The sequence below is a fragment of the Sapajus apella genome, unplaced genomic scaffold (assembly GCF_009761245.1).
Source record: "Sapajus apella isolate SASKATOON/1434 unplaced genomic scaffold, GSC_monkey_1.0 scaffold37, whole genome shotgun sequence".
Lineage (NCBI taxonomy): Eukaryota > Metazoa > Chordata > Mammalia > Primates > Cebidae > Sapajus > Sapajus apella.
The window spans coordinates 1019340-1032907 of record NW_022436977.1 but is presented as its reverse complement, the minus strand read 5'-3'; the positions used below and the strand labels follow the sequence as shown (position 1 = coordinate 1032907).

Here is a 13568-nt window from a genome sequence, read left to right as displayed (position 1 = left end):
TCATTGTTGACCATATTTCAAGTGCTCAAATAGCTACATGTGGCTAGCAACTTCTGCATTGGATAGCGCAGATATAGAACATTCCATTGCTGCAAAAAGTTATATTGGATAGCGTTTGTCTAGAGCAGGGGTTGGCAAACTTTTTCTGTAAAGGGCCAGTTAGCAAATATTTTAGGCTTTACACAGGCCATGCAGTCAGTCCTTGTTTCAACTGTTCAACTCTGCTGTTGTAGTAAAAATGCATCTATAGATGATAATGTAAATGAATGAGCTTGGCTAGTGCCAATAAAACTATTTACAGACACTGAAATTTGAATTTCATATCATTTTCACATCATGAAATAGTCATTTGATTAACTGTTTAAAAATGCAAAAATCATTTTTTCTCATGGTACATACTAAAACAGGTGGTGAACCTGATTTGACCTGTGAAATGCAGTTTGCCAACCCTTGGTCTAGAAGAACAGTCTAGAAGATTTGTTTACTACATAGGACATCTGAGCACTTGAAAATTTTTAGTGGTTCTTCCAGGCTTGAGAACTTTCTCTGGCTAAAACTTGGGGTTCACTGCAGGAATGTTTATCTTCCTTTGTTCCCTATTTTTGCAGTCTAGTTCTCTCCAGTGGCAGTCATGCTCCTTCAGTGGGAGATGACAACTGGAATGTTTAATCTTTAATTAAATCACGCCTAAATCTAAAACACTAAACCCTTTTCTGCCTCCACCTACTAAGTAGCTGAATCCTCACTTGTAACTTTGTCTAGTATACATTGGAAGTTTGCTGTCACCTGGGATCAGTTCTGCCCCTGTAGTGTCTAACAACATGACTATGGTGGACCAAAGAAAGATTATTGTTCCTGGACAGGCTTAGTTTTTATCTTTAGCTATCAACCCCTCCCCACTTTTATTAGTGGAATGGAAATGAGGAGTAAAGGGATTTTATGACCTCACTTATCTCCGAGTCACATGCTATCTTGAGTGATACTGTTGAAGGAGGCCTCAGTATAAGGGAAAAAAATTAAGATAAATGCAAAGCCAAATAAAATGGTCAAGGACAGAGGAAGGACATAATAGGGGCCAAGATGGGGGAGGCCTTGAGAATTAAGGTAAATTTGTTTACTATGTAATGAGGTGGAAGTCTTAGAGGAGGTCGTCATGAACAGATGTTTCACAAGTGAGAGGTGGGTGGGAGAGTTCACCTAAACATGGACTGAATGCCTATTGTACACTAGAGAGTGTGCTGGGCAATCAGAGATGAATGGCAGATAAGGAAAGATAAAAGCAACAGACAATCCTTAGAATGGTGGGTTGGAGAAGGACAGAATAAGACTTTTAGATAATAAAAGGCAACAAGGTTTAGTGATTTGGATGGTGAGAGGAAAAGGGATATATAGAGGGTTTAGAAATGGGTGCTTTGGGGAGAAAAGCAAGTGGTAATCCTAAAAGAAAAAGCTGGAGAACACAGGATAAAAAATTGGGAGGTTGGTACTTTGCTGAACTAAGGGGTAAAATGGATGAAACCATCAGGAGCTGTGATGGCTCTTCTGTTCTTTGTGGATGCCCATGTTCAGACCCCCTACGGCCCTTTCCTCTCTATGGTTGAAGGACAACTACAGAAGATGTGTCTTCTATATTAAAAGGTCCAATATTCCCCAGAGACCTCTCTGTGAGGAAGTTTGATCCAGCGAGAGTTCTATTGCCCATGAGGGGACAGCGTTAAGTTCGAGCTCTCCAATCCAGGTTTCTTCGAGTTTATCTTGGTTTTAACCGGCTCGCCGGGTTTTCCAGTATTCCTCGAGCTACGACTCCCTAATCTGGGCTCCGGGCGACCGCGCATTCTGAGACCCAGGATTTCTCTGCTTCATCCAGGTTCCGGGTTTCCCCTGCGCTCACCCGCTCCAGACTCCACACCAGCGTGGAATCCGGATCCGAGGGCCTGGTAGTCTAGTGTCCGGGTCTTCCAGGTGACTCTGGTTGTCCCGGATCGCGGCGGCGGCGGCGGCGGCGGCGGCGGCGGCTGAGGGACCCGCGGCCCCGGACACAGCGGCACCGACCGGGCGGGGCGGAGCGGCGCGGGGAGGGGGCGGAGAGCCAAGCCGGGGTGGGGTGGGGGGAGGGGCCGCGGGAACGGATGGCGGCCTGGGCCCGGTAGCAGCGGCGGCTCTACGGCCCGGGGCCCCGGGCGGGCGGAGGTGGCGGCTCCCGGGACCGGCCGCGCGGTGAGTCCGGAGCTTTGTGTGGAGCCGGGACTGAGGGAGGAAAGAGGCGGCGGCACCGATGGGGCGCGGGGCCGAGGGAGCTGATGGGGGCCGGGGGCGGCGGCGCTGCCTGACGGAGGAAGTGGGGGTTGGGGGGCTGGGGCGGAGCGAGGGGAAGGTGTGGGTGTGGGGGGGGGGGGTCGTTGCGTGGGTGGGGGAGGGGGCGTCGAGGGGCGCGGGGTGAAGTTCAAATCGTGGCCAGGGCCGGTTCAGGCTGAGGGTAGGGGTGCCCGGGAGGGGATTAGGGTCTGGCTAGGTTGTGGGAGCAGGCCAGAGAGTTTCTGAGGCGAGTCTGGGTACGTTGAGGGCGCTCACGGCGACTGGGACCAGTCAGGGAGTTGGAAGTGGGGGGCGGGGGCGGGTTCAAAGCAAAGGGTTGGAAGCCGGACGTGTGCGTGACCCAGGAAAGGGGAGCTAGGTGGCTGGGATCCTGCAGTAAGTAGGTTGTGGGTGTGTGCCCCTAACAGTCTTCAGGTCACATTTATTCCTGTCCTTTTCTTCAAGATGGAGGGATCCCTGAGCCTGGACCTTAACTGTTATGCTTGCACCCCCGGGAGGGTTTGTGACCCTATCCTGTTTGAAAAACCCATGCTGCCCTCTTTTCCCTTTATGTGTAATTACGGTTGGATCATCTCTGTGCTTTGCTCAGATTCTCCTTCCTCCCTTTGGGGTTGAGGAGGAGGAGACACATCTGACCAATTAATGTGTGTTTGTGAAACAGGCAGCAGCAAACAGTCATTTCAGCTTCTAGGAATTAGGCTCACACAGGGTGGAGAGATCAGAGCCCTTCAGGGGGAATATTTCTGAACAAATCACAGATGATTAAATTCTCTAAGAAACAGCTCCCTACCTAAATGAGAGTGGGAAAGATGGGGAAGAAAGCCTGTCTGTTTCCATCCATGTGTCCTGGGCCCCAGGGGTTGAGGAGAGTCCCCAAGCCCCTACAGGCCTCCCTTTTCTGTATTAGGCTTTCCTCTGCAGCCTTGAGTTAATTTCACCCCTGCTGCTTTGTCTTGAGGGAGGGAGTGCTGGTTTTAGGCTGTTGTGAGGAGATGACTGTTCTGCTGCCACACACAATAGTCGTGTCATTTTATCGGGAGTGCTACCCCAGGGCTGAGAACTGCTGCAGCAGAGATAAACCGGTCCCTCTCACCCGCCTATTGTGTACACAGTGAAGGTCATAGGTTCAAGTCTTGTCTGAGAGCTTTGGATATGCTCCATCTCCCAGGCTCCTCAGTGCCATTTTCTTCCTTTTCCAGACTGGGGCTTGCCATTGGAGGAGGCCAGACAGAAAGGCTCTTCTTTTTGAGTGAGGAACAATGCAGAGCTCATTGGCACACATTTTTCAGAAGAATAGGGGATGCCAGCCATGTTGTGCCTGCCTCTTTGGCTAGCCTGTACTAAGTTGTGAAGGAATAGTGTCTGGTAGACTCAACTATGATGTTTGTTTCAGACTCTTAAGGAAGAAGCCTCCAAGGGAAGGTTCTGCTCTTACTTGAGTCATCATATTTAATTCTTTTATGTAAATTGAGCACTCCTGTAGTGAATTTTGTTGCTTTAGGAATTCCACTAAAAACCTGTGCAGGGTTAAGATAGGGAGTCAAGGCCAGGTGTGGTGGCTCATGCTTGTAATTTCAGCACTTTGGGAGAATGAAGCAAGAGGATGACTTGAGCTTAGGAGTTCAAAACCAGCCTGGGCAACAAAGCAGGACCTGTTTCTCAAAAAAAAAAAAAAAAAAAAAAAAAAAAAGAAGTAAGTACCTTTTTAACGCTTACTTCCTGGTCAATAATAATAGCACAACAAAAAAGCCACAGAATTTGCCTATCTGGGCAAGGGCTGTGGGAACAAACCTTTTAATATTTATTTTTACTTTAATGAAAGGACATGACTTGCTCATTGTGCAAAATTCTGCATTTGCCTCTGTATTAGGAAGAAATTTGCCAAAGAAACATTTTTGAAAAATCATATAGGTTTTTGGGATTATTAATGAGAGAAAGATGAGAACAAACTAGAAGGAGTCCTATTGTACATATTTGATAGAAGTGCCCAAATAATATTTAGGTACTATTAGTTGTGTAAAAAATTATTTGGGACCAGGCATGATACTCACACCTGTAATCCCAGCATTTTGGGAAGCTGAGGCAGGAGGATCACTTGAGCCTGAGTTTGAGAATGGCCTGGGCAACATAGTGAGAACCTATCTCTACAAAAATTTTAAAAAATGAAGCTAGCAGGGTATAGTGACTCATGCCAGTGGTCCCAGCTACTCAGGAGATTGAGGCAGGAGGATCACTTGAGTCCAGGAGTTAGAGACCAGCTTGGACAACATGGCAAAACCCCATCTCAACAAAAAATATAAAAAATGGCCAGGCGCGGTGGCTCAAGCCTGTAATCCCGGCACTTTGGGAGGCCGAGGCGGGTGGATCACGAGGTCAAGAGATCGAGACCATCCTGGTCAACATGGTGAAACCCCGTCTCTACTAAAAATACAAAACATTAGCTGGGCATGGTAGTGCATGCCTGTAATCCCAACTACTCAGGAGGCTGAGGCAGGAGAATTGCCTGAACCCAGGAGGCGGAGGTTTCGGTGAGCTGAGATCGGGCCATTGCACTCCAGCCTGGGTAACAAGAGCGAAACTTCGTCTCAAAAAAAAAAATAGCCGGGTGTGGTGGCATTTGCCTGTGATCCCAGCTACTTGGAAGGCCGAGGTGGAAAGATCTAATTGAGTTCAGGAGGTTGAGGCTGTAGTGAGCTGTAATTTCACTGCTGTACTCCAGCCTGGTTAATAGAGCAGGACCTTGTCTCCAAAAAAAAAAAAAATTATTTGGGGCTAGAAAAGAGTTTTCCAATTAGGACATTAAATAAAACATTTCTTTTTTTTTTTTTTTTTTTGAGACGGAGTTTCACTCATGTTACCCAGGCTGGAGTGCAATGGCGCGATCTCGGCTCACCGCAACCTCCGCCTCCTGGGTTCAGGCAATTCTCCTGCCTCAGCCTCCTGAGTAGCTGGGATTACAGGCACGCGCCACCATGCCCAGCTAATGTTTTGTATTTTTAGTAGAGACGGGGTTTCACCATGTTGACCAGGATGGTCTCGATCTCTTGACCTCGTGATCCACCCGCCTCGGCCTCCCGAAGTGCCGGGATTACAGGCTTGAGCCACCGCACCCGACCAATAAAACATTTCTTTAGGCCGGGCTCGGTGGCTCACGCCTGTAATCCCAGCACTCTGGGAGGTTGAGGCGGGTGGATTACCTGAGGTCAACAGTTCGAGACCAGTCTGACCAACATGGTGAAACCCCATCTCAATTTAAAAAAAACAGAAAAACAACAAAAAAAACTTATTTAAAAAGGGATTAGAAGTAAAACTCATTGTGGATGGGGAATTGTATGTAATATACTGCATACACAATAGCCAACTATTTCCCATAGGATATTGTTGAATAAGAACTTTAGCCTTTGGTTTTGGTAAAGGTCTTTCTGAGGCAGTGAGTCTGTGGTGCCTCCCTTATCCCTTTATTTCAATGAGTTTCTTTAAATGATGGTCTGCCACTTAGGTGTTGGGCTTTTGATAGGAGAGAACAGGTTGTTCTGATCTTTATATTTTTTTGATGACAGAACTGTCTCAAGACCTTACTGGAGGTGTTGTCTGTCTTTAGACTATTTCCAACTCTATGTCCTAGGTATATTTGAGTGAAGCCTCAGCTAAACTGAGTCCAGAGCTTTTTGCTCTTGGGCTTTTGGCATTTATTATATCTGAATGCTGTCAGGTGACAGTGAAGGGAGAAGCCTCAGATTAAATTTGTTCTGATTAGATTTAGTGGCTTCAGAGTTGGGCTCTTGCCACATGGAATCTCATGTGAATCTTCTGATTGTGACCATCATTCAAAGAGTGCTTTGGATTCCTCCCCCCCAACCTTCTTGGTAGAAAAAAAATTTCCTTTTGATAGAGGTCTAGGAAGTTGGACAGATTAGTGCTTATTTTGTGAGGATATGGAAGCATAATTTTGGCTCCTGATAGCAATTATATAGCAATTAGCATATAGCAACTAAATGACTGGAACAGGATAATTTGTTGAGGGGTTTACTGATTGCTCTGTCAAGTGGAAGTGCCACTCCTTATTTATTTGACTCAGAACACTGGCCTTAGCTTAGCCATGGAGCCTAAGTATAGCAATGATATGTGTTCTTCAGAAGTTCCCACTCTGCTTTCTCTTTCTAGTTACTTCTTTCCCAGGTATCTTAGTACTTGTACTGCCCTTTTCTCCTACTCCAAAGGTAGCTAAGCAATTGTTATTTCCCTCATGTAGAACTGGTCATGGTGGGAATACTGCCAGGCAGACGGGACTAGTCTGAGATAAGGCAGCCTTATATTGTGTGAGAAATTTTCAGCCACTTAATTCTCTCTTCCTCTTCATTTTTCAAAATAAATTTCCTTGAAAAAAACAAAAAACCCACAAAATGCAAAATCTCATAGTGTGTTAAATATGCCTTCATGATACTTCCCTTTTGTCTGTGACAGACAAAATGGAGATAGGTGATGTTGATTGGCAGGTTCTGGGTCCACTAAGTGTCAGTGAAGGACTCTTTTCACTAGGGAACAGGTAATTCACCGAAGCACCTGCCTAGCTGGGCATGTGGAATTGGCAGCAGCTGTGCAGCTATAGAGGGATTACTGAGCAGGTGGTTGAAGAATCACATGCCACAGTGACAAGAAAATACTTGGTCTTGTGTGGTTTAGCTTCAGTATGTATGAGTGAAATTGCAGTTTGTTTCATGTTTCTAAATTCTTGTTGATTTGTTAGTAAGATGGTAATAGAGTAGAGATTATTCTGTATCTTTTTTTTTTTTTTTTTTAGATTACTGAGTAGCATACCCTAGACATGGCCCTGCACCACTCAGTTGTATTTATAGGAGTTCTGGCTTTATGCTCTGTGAATGGGAGGGAAATAGTGGTAATTCAGTGTTTCTAATACTTGTTTATTAAAGGAAAATTGGAAGGAGAAAATTCTTTGCTTTCTGTGTGGTGAAAAAGATTTAGCCTACTGGGTGGATACCTAACAGGTTTTATGCAAATGTGTAACTTTTGTGTCTACCTGACATGCCTTATTCAAGACATTTGCATGTTTTTATATTATGAATATATTTCCCCACATGAAGTTTGCATCTCTTTGGTTTTGGTTTTGTTTTTTTTTTTTTTCCAATTTTTAGTTTCTCCCAGCACCTTTGTAACTCTTTCCCTGACATTGACATTAACATCACTTGTTAGAGCCATGTCATCACCAGAAGACCAAATTATGTTAAGGAACATCTCCACTAAATATTTATCTTAAAAACAGGTATAGGCTGCTTGCAATGGCTTACACCTGTAATCCCAGCACTTTGGGAGGCCGAGGTGGGCAGATCATCTAAGGTCAGGAGTTTGAGACTAGTCTGGCCAACAGGTGAAACCCTGTCTCTACTAATAATACAAAAATCATCTGGTCGAGGTGGTGTGCCTCTGTAATCCCAGCTACCTGAGAGGCTGAAGCTGGAGATTGCTTGAACCTGGGAGGCAGAGGTTGCAGTGAGTTGAGATTGAGCCATTGCACTCCAGCCTGGGCAGCAACAGCAAAACTTTGTCTCAAAAAAATAAAAAGGAGGTGGGGGATAGCATTTTCTATAACTTGGGAAAAGACTTGGAGGTTTTCTGAAAAATAAGATTTTTAAATAGATTATCATCTCTGTTAATATGATTTTCTCTTTCATATGTTCGTGCCACCGTAATAGGCAAAGCCAAAGAACCTAAAATTCATAAGCAAGTAAATTGTGTTTATTTTCTGACCTTTTTAGTGCCTTCCATTCATTTTCTGTATTAGGCCAACAGGTTGTGTGCTCCTTCTCTTGAAACTCATACACACACGACCTAATGGAATTCATAGGGTACTAATTAATGGATGATTGAAGAGAAATGAGCCTTATGAACTGTTTGAGAGTTCAGAAATCTCTTTCCCACAGCCCAAGTGGAGTGAAGGCTCATTGAGGGAAATTGAGGCCAAACTATGACTCAGGTCAGGGCCTATGGACCATTGCATAGGTGGAGACATTTGCAGTAATCTACCTAAACCTAGTTTGTAACCCAGCTTTAAGTGGAAGCCTAGCGACAGCAGTTAATTGTTTAGTATTCATTTCTAGGAAAGATTGTCAAGTTCTTGATTTCCTCATATGAAGCTATGGCAGTTTTTGTGTTTGTTTTATTAATACTGTTCACAAACCACTTATTCTTTCCTAGTACTCTCAGTAGTTTGCTTCCTTTTACCTCTCCCTCGCCCCCATCTCTTATCCCACTTCTCTACCCTGAAGACTTCTTCAGCAGCTTGGAAACACTCTAATTATTGTAGCTATTATAGTCACAACCCAGATCCTCCACCTCCTTCCCTCTCACCCCTTTTCTATCTTTTTTCCCCTCCTCCTCTTGCTCTAGCAGCAGGAGTTGAACTGCAGTCTCATGAGCACAGTCAGATTTATGAATGAGCTTTATATCTTGTCAAGGCAGAACTCCAGATCCAACAGGGCTAATTTTTCATGGTTCTCTTGCTGTTTGTTCTTGGATCAGAGTCCCAGACATAAGAGATGGCAAATACCTATTAGGTCATATCTAGTCCATCACTCAGGGGCAAACCTAGGATTTTTCTCTTGTCTCTGTGAGAAATTTTTCCTTCTTTCTTTTGCAGGTGAGAGCTGTCTGATGCCAGACAAGCTCTGAAACAGCCTTCTTTTTATTGTGTTCTGTGGTCATTAGTGTCTGGCCAACTTCTTTGGGGTTTTTTTTCTGATTGCATTTTCAGGATTACTTGCTCTCAGCAATATCTCTACCCCTTCTTCAGTTCTTTCTTCTTGATTGTTGGCATCACATTTGTGGATTCCTTTTGTACCTTCAGTTATCTATACCAGAAGTATCACTTTTCTGACCTTTGCCACGAGTGTCATTGTGGCCTGCTTTTCAGGAGGTACGTTTGATGGAAACACAGGACATAAATTCTAGCAGGTGGTAATTAATAAAATATTTTAGAAAATATGTGCTTTAAGTAACCCCTGCACTATATGAACAAATGTTGCTTCTTTCAAGAAATGTTGATTTGGCGGGTACTTCAGTTGTAACACTTTTTGTGACTTTGTTACAGTTAAGATACTAAGTGTTATGTTTTGTTTTACTAGTATAACTTTTTTTCTTTTCTTTTCTTTTTTTTTTTTTTTTTTTGAGACAGGGCCCTGCTCTGTTGCCAGGCTGGAGCATAGTGGAACAATCACAATCACAGCTCGCTGAAGGCTCAACCTCCTGAGCTCAAGCAGTCCTCCTACCTCAGCCTCCCAAGTAGTTGGGAGTGCAGGCAGGCACTACCACACCCACCTAATTTTTTGTTTTCCTTCCTTCTTTTCCTTTCCTTTTTTCCTTCCTTTCTTCCTTCTTTCCTTCCTTCCTTCCACCTTCCTCCCTTCCCCTCTTTCTCTTTCTCCCTTTTTCTTTCTTTTGTCTTTCTCCTCCCTTCCCCCTCCACCTTCTTTCTCTTTTCAATGGCGCGATCTCGGCTCACCGCAACCTCCGCCTCCTGGGTTCAGGCAATTCTCCTGCCTCAGCCTCCTGAGTAGCTGGGATTACAGGCACGCGCCGCCATGCCCAGATAATGTTTTTTGTATTTTTAGTAGAGACGGGGTTTCACCATGTTGACCAGGATGGTCTCGATCTCTTGACCTTGTGATCCACCTGCCTCGGCCTCCCAAAGTGCTGGGATTACAGGCGTGAGCCACCGCACCCGGCGACTAGCTCAATTTTTAAATTGTTTTTGTAGAGATAGAGTCTGTGTTGTGCACCACTGCACTCCAGCCTGGTTGCCCAGGGTGGTCTCGAACTCCTAGACTCAAGCAGTCCTCCTGCCATGGCTTCCCAAAGTTCTAGGACTATAGGCATGAGCCACTGTGCCCAGCTAGTATAGCTTTTCAAAGAATAGAGGGGAAAAAAATCTTAGAATTGAGGATCATAAAACCCAGATTTTCATCATTACTATGGCTCTAACTAGCTGTTTGACCTCGTGCAAGTCATATCTCTGTTTTCACATGCCTCATCTGTAAAATGAACACATTAGACAAGATGATTGCTGCAGTTCCATTTAGCTGTAGAAATTCATGATACCGGCCGGGCGCGGTGGCCCATGCCTGTAATCCTAGCACTCTGGGAAGCCGAGGCGGGCGGATCACCTGAGGTCGGGAGTTCAAGACCAGCTTGACCAACATGGTGAAACCCCGTCTTTAAAAAAAAAAAAGAAAGAAAGAAAGAAAGAAATTCATGATACCAAGATTCAGACCCAGGCTGACACCTGTAGTCCTAGCACTTTGGGATACTGAGGAGGATCACTTGAGCCCAGGAGTTGGAGATGAGCCTAGGCAACAGAGAGGCCTCATATCTTAAAAAAATAAAAATAAAATAATTTATCCTGGCCAACATGGTGAAACTTCGTCTCTGCTAAAAATACGAAATTAGCCAGGTGTGGTGGCGCATGCCTGTAATCCCAGCTACTTGGGAGGCTGACACAGGAGAATCACTTGAACTTGGGGGGTAGAAGTTGCAGTGAGCTGAGATCGAGCCATTGCACGCCATCCAGTCTGGGCCATGAGAGAGAAACTCTGTCTTAAAAAACAAAAAAAATTAGCCAGGTGGTGTGCACTGTGATCCCAGCTCCTCAGGAAACACAGATGGGAGGATTGGTTGAGCCCAGGAGGTTGAGGCTGCAGTGAGCTGTGATCTCACCACTGCTTTTCAGTCTTAGTGACAGAGTGAGACCCTGTTTCAAAAAAAAAGATTATGATGGAAGAACGGGACAAAAGTATCTGACATAGTGAGCATTTTTTTTTTCCTGTGTCAAAAATGTAGTCAGTATTCAGAATGGCTAATGAGTGCAATTTCAGTTTCCTGAAGCTTAACTCTCAATACTCTGATTTGTTTGGAAAGCTGTTCTTTTTATTAGGCCGTCTTTTTTTGGAGGATTTTGTAGCCTCATTCTGCAGGCTCACCAGCTTTCCACATGTATCTTTTTCTAGTGTATTTAAGACATAGGAGTGGGCCGGGTGTGGTGGCTCACGCCTGTAATCCCAGCAGTTTGGGAGGCTGAGGCGGGCGGATCACCAGGTCAAGAGATTGAGACTATCCTGGCCAACATGGTGAAATCCCGTCTCTACTAAAAATACAAAAAAAAAAAAAAAAATAGCCGGGCATGGTAGCGCACGCCTGTGGTCTCAGCTATTTGGGAGGCTTAGGCAGAAGAATTGCTTGAACCCAGGAGGCGGAGGTTGCAGTGAGCTGAGATTGCGCCACTGCACTCCAGCCTGGCAACAGAGCAAGACTCCGTCTCAAAAAAAAACAAAAAAAGACATAAGAGTGGAAATCAGAAAGCTGCAGAAAAGGCTGACCTGGCGTGGTGGCTGACGCCTGTAATCCCAGCACTTTGGGAGGTCGAGGCAGGCAGATCAGCTTGAGGTCAGGAGTTCAAGAAAACTGCAGAAAAGGAACTTTAGCTTGTGAGATGGAAGTTGTACCTGGAAGGATTTGCCATCTATCAATAAGAAGTAACTTTGTACATTCAGTCAAAGATCTAATAATCTATTATATCTGAAATCTGGGAGCTAAATTGGACTGATTATGGAGGTTAGTTGGGTATTTTTCCACTTTTGACTAGTCAGTAGAAACTCTACTTTGAATTAACTTCTTGGGACTGAGTACAAGTTGAGTTGCCCACAGTGTTTTGTTTGGAAAATAAAATTATATTATTTATTTGTTTATTTATTTTTAAAGGTGGGGTTTCACCATGTTGGTCAGGCTGGTCTTGAACTCCCGACCTCAGGTGATCTGCCCGCCTCGGCCTCCAAAGTGCTTGGATCACAGGTGTGAGCCACCACGCCCGGCCTATTTATTTATTTTTGATATGGTCTTACCCAGCCTTGACCTACTGGGTTCATCTCAGCCTCCCAAGTAGCTGGGACTACAAAGGTGTGCCACCACCCCTGGCTAAATTTTGTATTTTTTTTTTTTGCAGAGATGATGTTTTGCCATGTTGCTCAGGCTAGTCTTGAACTCCTGGGCTCAAGCCATTCTCCTGCTTTGGCCTCCCAAAGTGCTAGGATTACAGGTATGAGCCACCACACCCAGCCAATTATGTTATTTTTAATGCTGAAAATGCACATTGGTGACATTTGATGAAGTATGACTAACAAGGAGGGTATCTCTGAGATACCCCCAAAAGAGATGAGAAATTAAAAGCTGGTTGGTGAGCACCTGAACTTTCAGATTGAGAGTAATGTTAGGAAGTCTTTGCTTTCAAGCAGTTTTAAGGAAATAAAATTACATAACCAAGTTGTTAATTCCTTGTGTTAGGATTTTTATCAGCATTTTCCAGTTAATTCTTTGATATGGGACTTCCAGTGGTGGCTATTAATACTTATTGAATGGTAAGAGGATGCTAGTCTCCTGGTCTTTTGTTGTTAACAACAAAATCACAGGTTTAATCTACCTTTGAACATTGGAAATAATGTTCATTCTTTTCAAATTTGTATTTAAAACATCTGTTGGTCTGGGCGTGGTGGCTCATGCCTGTCATCCCAGCACTTTGAGAGGCCAAGGCAGGCGGATCACTTGAGGCCAAGAAGAGACCAGCCCGGTGAACATGGTGAAACTCCGTCTCTACTAAAAATACAAAAAAATTAGCCAGGAGTGGTGGCACATGGCCTGTAATCCCAGCTACTCGGAAGGCTGAGGCATTAGAATCATTCGAACCTGGGAGGCAGAGGTTGCAGTGAGCTGAGAGTGCACCACTGCACTCTAGCCTGGGTGACAGAGCAAGACTGTGACTTAAAAAAAAGAAAGTCTATTGGTCTGGAGTAGAAAAGTTTGGTAGGCAGAGCTGTTGTTTGTTTTGTATCATTAAAAAGTCCTGAGAGTGCCTTGCTTTATTCCCAGCCATCTGTAGCAAATCACTAATTTTTAGATAATCTAAAGATTATTTTGGGAAGTGTTCCACTTGAATGTGAGACTTTAGAATGATTTATATTAGAAATATAAGTAGGGCCGGGCGCGGTGGCTCAAGCCTGTAATCCCAGCACTGTGGGAGGCCGAGGCGGGTGGATCACGAGGTCAAGAGATCGAGACCATCCTGGTCAACATGGTGAAACCCCGTCTCTACTAAAAATACAAAAAATTAGCTGGGCATGGTGGCGTGTGCCTATAATCCCAGCGACTCAGGAGGCTGAGGCAGGAGAATTGCCTGAACCCGGGAGGCGGAG

The 13568-nt window shown here is 44.7% G+C and overlaps 1 protein-coding gene across 6 annotated transcripts in view; it reads left to right on the top strand.

The window, feature by feature from the left end:
- Positions 1–1975: 1975 nt before the first annotated feature.
- The window catches only part of ZNF609 (zinc finger protein 609), a 242444-nt gene continuing 230851 nt past the window's right edge, over positions 1976–13568 (top strand). For 4 of the 6 annotated variants that reach the window (XR_004274809.1, XR_004274808.1, XM_032297183.1 and 1 more), the window contains exon 1: positions 2092–2217. The gene's annotated coding sequence lies outside the window, so the exon portion shown is untranslated. Of the gene's footprint in view, positions 2218–2355; positions 3654–13568 lie in introns of those variants that run through there. The other 2 variants (XM_032297180.1, XM_032297181.1) reach the window with 2 other exon arrangements.